This window comes from Eptatretus burgeri, chromosome 2 (genome assembly GCF_056783735.1).
Source record: "Eptatretus burgeri isolate ZD-2024b chromosome 2, Ebu_testis_v1, whole genome shotgun sequence".
Classification (NCBI taxonomy): Eukaryota; Metazoa; Chordata; class Myxini; order Myxiniformes; family Myxinidae; genus Eptatretus; species Eptatretus burgeri.
The window spans coordinates 139,556,826-139,563,680 of record NC_140962.1 but is presented as its reverse complement, the minus strand read 5'-3'; the positions used below and the strand labels follow the sequence as shown (position 1 = coordinate 139,563,680).

General features: G+C 47.7%; 2 non-coding genes across 2 annotated transcripts; one reads left to right on the top strand and one right to left on the bottom strand.

The window, feature by feature from the left end:
• The first annotated feature begins 639 nt into the window (after positions 1 to 639).
• LOC147033316 (U1 spliceosomal RNA) lies at positions 640 to 803 on the top strand. The gene has a single exon (XR_015055651.1). It is a non-coding gene; the product is annotated as a U1 spliceosomal RNA (small nuclear RNA).
• A 5,866-nt stretch (positions 804 to 6,669) lies between these two features.
• Positions 6,670 to 6,833, bottom strand: LOC147033315 (U1 spliceosomal RNA). Its single transcript, XR_015055669.1, has one exon. It is a non-coding gene; the product is annotated as a U1 spliceosomal RNA (small nuclear RNA).
• Between the last annotated feature and the right edge of the window lie 22 nt (positions 6,834 to 6,855).

Sequence of the window (6,855 nt, the reverse complement as noted above, 5' to 3'; positions counted from 1 at the left end):
AACAGATCGATCCATGTGGAACGAAATTTATTTATTTATTCGTATTCAGCCTGTGGCTGATTGGTGAGAGTATTTTCTCGGGGTCAGCTCAAATCGGTGCTGCTGTTACCAGGAATCTGGTAGCCTACTCAAATAGCCGACCTCTCAAGGATGACAGGCTTCGTCAACCCACTTGGTGTTAATTCAACGACGGACGGACAGGAACTTGAACTCACGACCCTGGGATGTATTATCCAGCCACCGTCACCGTTGAGCCAACATCAGGCTATGGAACGAAATGATTCAAAAGATTCTTGTGAGGAGGAAACAACCGAGCTTGGAAATCACAACAAACGTGGTGACGTCAATAAGTTAAACATGACGTCACGAAGTTATGCTTGGCGTCATATACGAGGACAAAATCCTCAGAAGGGATCAAATCATGAAGATATATTTAATTCTCTCAAAACAGCAGCGAAGGGAGAAATTCTCCAAATATCTAAATCATAATATCGAACCAAATAGTCAGATTAGAATGTGTTTGTAAAGTTCTTGTAACATTCACCATTTATATCAATATTCAGGAGATGTGGTGAATGGGTCCCGGTACAGCCAGACGGTGATCGGAGTTAGAAAAGGAATCCCGTGAATGAACAACTCATACTTACCTGACGGGAGAGATACCGTGATCAGTAAGGCGGTTCCCTCATGGTGAGACTCACCCATTGCACTCCGGGGGGGTTGACCCTTGCGATTTCCCCAAATGTGGGAAACTCGACCGTACTATTTGTGGTAGTGGGGGACTGCGTTCGCGCTATCCCCTCATCTTTAAACTAAAAACAGATAAACTTAACATGATTGATTTTGGCTTCATGGTTCAGGTGGTTGGTTTGGGATTGTTAAGTTTTGAGTTTGAGTTTCTGTTGGGTGTTGATTTAACATCAGTGGCGTTACTCAGCCTGTCAGCTTTCCCAGGTCGGCGAAATGAGTACCAGTGCACTGGGTGTTGGGGCACTGCATCAAGCGGCCCAGCCGCGCCCTCAACCAATGACGCAACCCACAGCCTTGTGCTGCATACGAAGGAGAAGGAGATAAACTTGCATTTTATGACTGGAAGGATGGTTTGTATTCTTTGAGGGAAACTCATTCAACTCGAGCTGGAACGGGATTCGAACTGCAGCTTCACAGCTCATGGTGTTACCTTGCAAGCGGAGGTAGCGTTTGGGGCGTGCAACTCATGCAATTGCGAGTCATGGTGCCTGTGGCAGCAACGAACAAGTGACAAACAAACAAACAAGCAGTCATTGACTGGTACTTACGAAATCGTCAACTTGACCTCTGACCTTGTCTAATAAAAGCTGTCTCTCGAGAAGGTAGCGACGCAAACCAGAAGTTTCTCCGATGATTCTGTACCAAACCATCAAAAATCGAATGTTTGACCTCACTGTTACCTTGACTTTGACCGATTTTGACCAAAATCTAATCAGCGCGAGCCATCACCCTCCTGAATCACGTGGTGTAATTTGACATTGGTAGCTTCTTCTGTTCTCGAGTTATCGCGGATTAACGTAACGTAAAGGTCACACTCGATGGCCCCCCCAACTCGAAAGGACGCCGGGGCGAGTGCGATGACGTCAGCGCGCACACGCAAAACCTTTACGTGACTCAATGACACGTCTACTCAAGCGCGCTGCGCCAAGTGACGAGCCGTGACACGGCGGGTGAAATATTTTTTATACAATCTTAAAACGTCTCCAAAACATCCGATTTTTACCAGAATTTCGACCACCGAGTGTTAAGCGTCCTAAGCGATCGCAAAAACCGAAGACAAAATTAAAATCGAAGTTAAAACGAACTCGTAACGTCGACCGAAGCAAAAATACTCCATTTCTCCAAAGGAATTTCTGGAATTATTTAATATTATTTTATCAAAGTCATAAAACCGTATCATCAAGTCATCTTTATTTATTAACGTTAATTTATCAAAGTCATCAAAGACTTTGCAAGTCAGGCATGCGACGATAAGCTTTATTGGGATGAAAAATGACTTTTACACACCATCTTTATCGAAAACACAGCACGGCCTACAACGAGGCAAGGCTTTCTGCGCCATGGGTGCTAACACTGAAATTTTTAAAACAGCCCCAACTCGACGAATTGACAGACAAATTCCGCCGAACTTACCTCGATCTTCCAAAGTCACGCTCCGACAACAATACCTGTGGTAACTTTTCTCGAGTTATCATGTTTTGGATGTTTGACCTCACTGTGACCTGGACCTTTGACCGATTTTGACCAAAATCTAATCAGCGCAAGCCATCACCATTCTGAATAACGTGGTGTAATTTGACATTGGTAGCTTCTTCCGTTCTCGAGTTATCATGCCTACACACAAACACACAAACACACAAACACACAAACAGAGGACGGTAGTCATCAATATACTGTTACGTTTGAGGGGGGGGGTATGCATTCAAAGGGTAATTAGGATGTTTAATTAGGTATGCCATGCTGTTCGAGTTTACCAGGATCTCGATGTAATAAGTAGCAATTCAGTGGTGATAAGTTGTCCAGTAAATGTTCATTTCTTCAAGGGGGAAATGATAAATGTCACGTAATTAGATAGGGACACGGGATAGGGTAATTGTGTCTGCGTAAACCCCTTTTAGTATTCTCTGAAGACTGGCCGTGACCTCACAGGACAGTGCAGCGGATGGCTCCGCCCCGTGATCACGATTGGCGGAAGGCGATGGCGGTGGGCCAATAAACGGCTCGATTGGAAGTGACGAGGATGGGAGGATAAAAAGGTTCTGTTCGGGGTCGAAGAGGAAGAGGAAGAAGATTACAACCAGAACGATCGTGTTTTTTTGGTGTGGTTCCCTCTGGCGGCAGAGAGCGTCCTTGTTGTTGTGCTGAATCGATCGTGTTCTTCATCGTGTCCTGGAGCCTTGCCGAGCCTCGTGCCTCACCTTGGTTGGCTCTGGGGTTCTGCTGACTCGGAGTACGGGGTAGAACGGCGGGCGGACCTGCCTCCCTCTCCTGCTCGCAACTTGGCGCCAGAACTGGTTCCCTGGTGGCTGTGAGCGGACTTGGGCCAAGACCAGGAGGTCGACAGCACCACGGTTTCTCCTGCCCCCCTGACGAGAGCAAGGCCAGCTCGTCCGACGCCGATCCAGGGACAGCTGCGTCCACACCACGGTCCAGCCTGATCACCAGAAATAGCTACGTTTTGTGTGTGTGTGTGTGTGTGTGTGCTTGGCGCCTTTGAGGGATTGAGAACTGTGTATTCATTGGAATTGTCTGTGTTTTTCCCACGCCCGATCCCACACCATCCCGTCGAATCGCCCCGGATCCCTCTTCTTGCCGAGTCTTGTTATTTCTGGTAATAATAAAAACAAATAAACATCATCAACTCAGTGAAAAGTGACTCGTGCCACCTTCCTCGTCCCGTTTGCGGTAGAGCGATTAGAACCGCCATGTTTGGGTTATAAACAAATAAACCGCCTCCATCGTTTCGGCTCATTCTATGTTGGCGGGACTGTTCAAGTCCCGTGGACGTCACAATACTTACGAAATCTTTAGATTTCGTAAGTAACAAGCAGTCATAGACTGGTATTTACGAAATCGTCAACTTGACCTCTGACCTTGTCTAATAAAAGCTGTCTGTTGAGAAGGTAGCGACGCAAACCAGAAGTTTCTACGATGATTCTGTACCAAACCTTCAAAAATCGAATGTTTGACCTCACTGTGACCTTGATCTTTGACCGATTTTGATCAAAATGTAATCAGCGCTACCCATCACCATTCTGAAACACGTGGTGTAATTTTACATTGGTAGCATATTCCGTACTCGAGTTATCATGTTTTGGAAGTTTGACCTCACTGTGACCTTGACCTTTTACCGATTTTGATCAAAATCTAATCAGCGCTGGCCATCACCCTCCTGAATCACGTAGTGTAATTTGACATTGGTAGTTTCTTCCGTTTTCGAGTTATCGTGTCTACAAACAAACACACACCCAAACAAACACACACACACACACACACACACACACACACACACACACACACACACACACACACACACACACACACACACACACAAACACACAAACAGATGACAGAAGTCATCAATATAGATTTCGTAAGTAACAAATGAAAAAATCACTCATAGAGTGACATGGAGGCATATCCATACGTACATATATGTATGTGTATGTATGTATAAAGAGGGGCTAAGCAACGGACATGAATTGCTCGACCGCATTTCGCCGAGGATGTACTGGGTGAGCACGTGGCATTGATACGACCCTCGTCCAGTCGCCAGAACACGGCAAGACAGGGGCGGCTCAGAGGGGTTGCGGGAAGGGTGATCCAGGAGTTTGATACGGGGCCCAGGTGTGCATCTTGGCTCATGAGAGGGAGCCCGTGGGTGATGGGTGTGCATTGCCATTCAGCATTCAGACTGCATTCAGAGCACGTTCAGGGCCAGGGTGTCAGCTCATATCCGATGCGATGTTGAGTCAGGAGCCATGGCAAGCCGGATGGGCAAATGAGACCGTTTCCGGGCGCAGGAGCCTGGCAGGGCGTGGCTAGGGACACTGTGGTCCAATGGAGGAGCGGTGGAATTCGGGTCACAGCGTGTCGCTTTCGGGTCATCACCCCACCTTTCGCCTGGGGCTTATAAAAGGAAGAGCGCGAAGCTGTTTCGCCCTCTTCTTCTCTGCTCCTCTCAACTCTGCGTTGGCTGCTCCGCCGTTTGTTGGCTCTTCACTCGTGGTTGGTGTGCGACTGGGATGTTCTTCTTCTTGAGGACCAGTGTGCGGCACACGTTGCCACGAGCCCCGGCAAATTGACTAAGCTGGAGATAATCTGCCAACTCTTAATGTGGGAATGCTCAAGCGGAGCGTCCCACGAAGGTACACGCGACATTCACAGACAGATGCACGACTCGGTGAGGGATCTTTTGCCTCACACATCTCTACTCTCTCTCTCTCTTTCCACCCCTCTATCACGTCCCCTTTGGACGCACAAAAGAGCATCCATTACTGACTTGCGATCACAGTTTCCTCTGGCACGACACTGCATGCCCCATATTGCACTGCACCACACCTCCCACTCCCACACCTTCGACACCAGTATTTCTCCCCCAACCTCGCCCAAAGCGTACTGGGTTGCGCTGGTCGACCGATCGTGCCTGGTATTGCGAGGCCATCTATCTTCAACTGCTCTCTTTCTTTTTGGCTATCTAATCTTCCTCAGGTGTGTGTGTGTGTGTGTGTGTGTGTGTGTGTGTGTGTGTGTGTGTGTGTGTGTGTGTGTGTGTGTGTGTGTGTGTGTGTGTGTGTGTGTGTGTGTGTGTGTGTATATGATGGCAAATGTCATCGCATAAGTTAAGATCGTATAACTTCTCACGGGATAAGTCTGCTCTGTGTCTGTTTTTGTAAATTACTTGCCTTTTGTTGCACCCCACAAATTCCTTGTTATCCCTGCTGTACATAACAATAAACCCCATTCACTGTGCCACATACCTTTCCTCGCTTCAGTGTAAATAAATACTTTGTATGGAAATGTTCCCAGCTCGTTTTCGTCTTTTCCCTCATTGGTCCAGCATGGTCCGTATCCGAGCTCAGCCAGGACGTTATCCCCAACGATCTGTTTTTCTCGCCGGTACGTCCTTGGGCAGTCTCGCTTGGCTGTATTTGATCCGTTTCGGTGATCCAGTTTGAACAAGGCATACCGAGGGCGTATCCCCCGGTAATTAGATCACATGACCATGAGGTAAACGGTATTTATTAGTTGGAGGACCCTAAGTCAGTGGTCGAGTTATTGGCGTTCACGGTCGATTTGTGACCCGCCGCGTCACGGAGTTATCCGTGTGCGATGGCCTGTGATTCCGGTGGGAACTGGAGGTAGCTTCTCTACCTTCGTGGTCTTCTCATCCCCGACCCCACAACAGTTTTAGCATGACGAATTATCATGGTTTTATAATGATTATTGTTGCATTTGTCCACATTAAACGTCGTTATTATTACTCCTGCTTTCTCTCCTCCCACGAACGCCACCCCCTAATTTTGTCATAGTCCTGTTGAGTTAAACGTCAGAAAAACATCTTTTAATCGCTTCATCACGTGACATGATGAAGCTTCATTCCTTGGGATGGAGCATTCCCTTTGGATTGTGTTTACCACCGCTCTCAAGTTGGTACGTTTTGTCGGCAAAGTGAGATCCCACCCTCAGAGACCCCTTGCTGTCTCGGAGCCCCATGGCTCGCAATTGCATGCGTTGCACGCCCCGAACACCACCTCTGCCTGCAAGACACCACCCTGAGCTGGGAAGCTTCGGTTCGAACCCTGTTGCAGCTCGAGGTGAATGAGTATACCTCTGAGAATACAAACAACCTTCTCGTCATAAAATGCAAGTTTATCTTGTCCTCCTCCTTCACATATCGCACAAGACTGTGGGTGGCATCATTGGATGAGGGCGCGGCTGTGCTGCTAATGCAGTGCCCCAATTACCAGTGCACTGGTACTCATATCACCGACCTGGGAAGGATGACAGGCTGAGTCAATCCACTGATGTGAAATCAACACCCGACAGAAACTCAAAACTCAACAATCACAAACCAACCACCTGATCCATGAAGCCAACACCAATCACCTTAAGTTTATCTGTTTATAGTTTAAAGATGAGGGGAGAGCGCGAAAGCAGTCCCCCACTACCACAAATAGTACGGTTGAGTTTCCCACATTTGGGGAAATCGCAAGGGTCAACCCCCCCGGAGTGCAATGGGTGAGTCTCACCATGAGGGAACCGCCTTACTGATCACGGTATCTCTCCCGTCAAGTAAGTATGACTTGTTCATTCACGGGATTC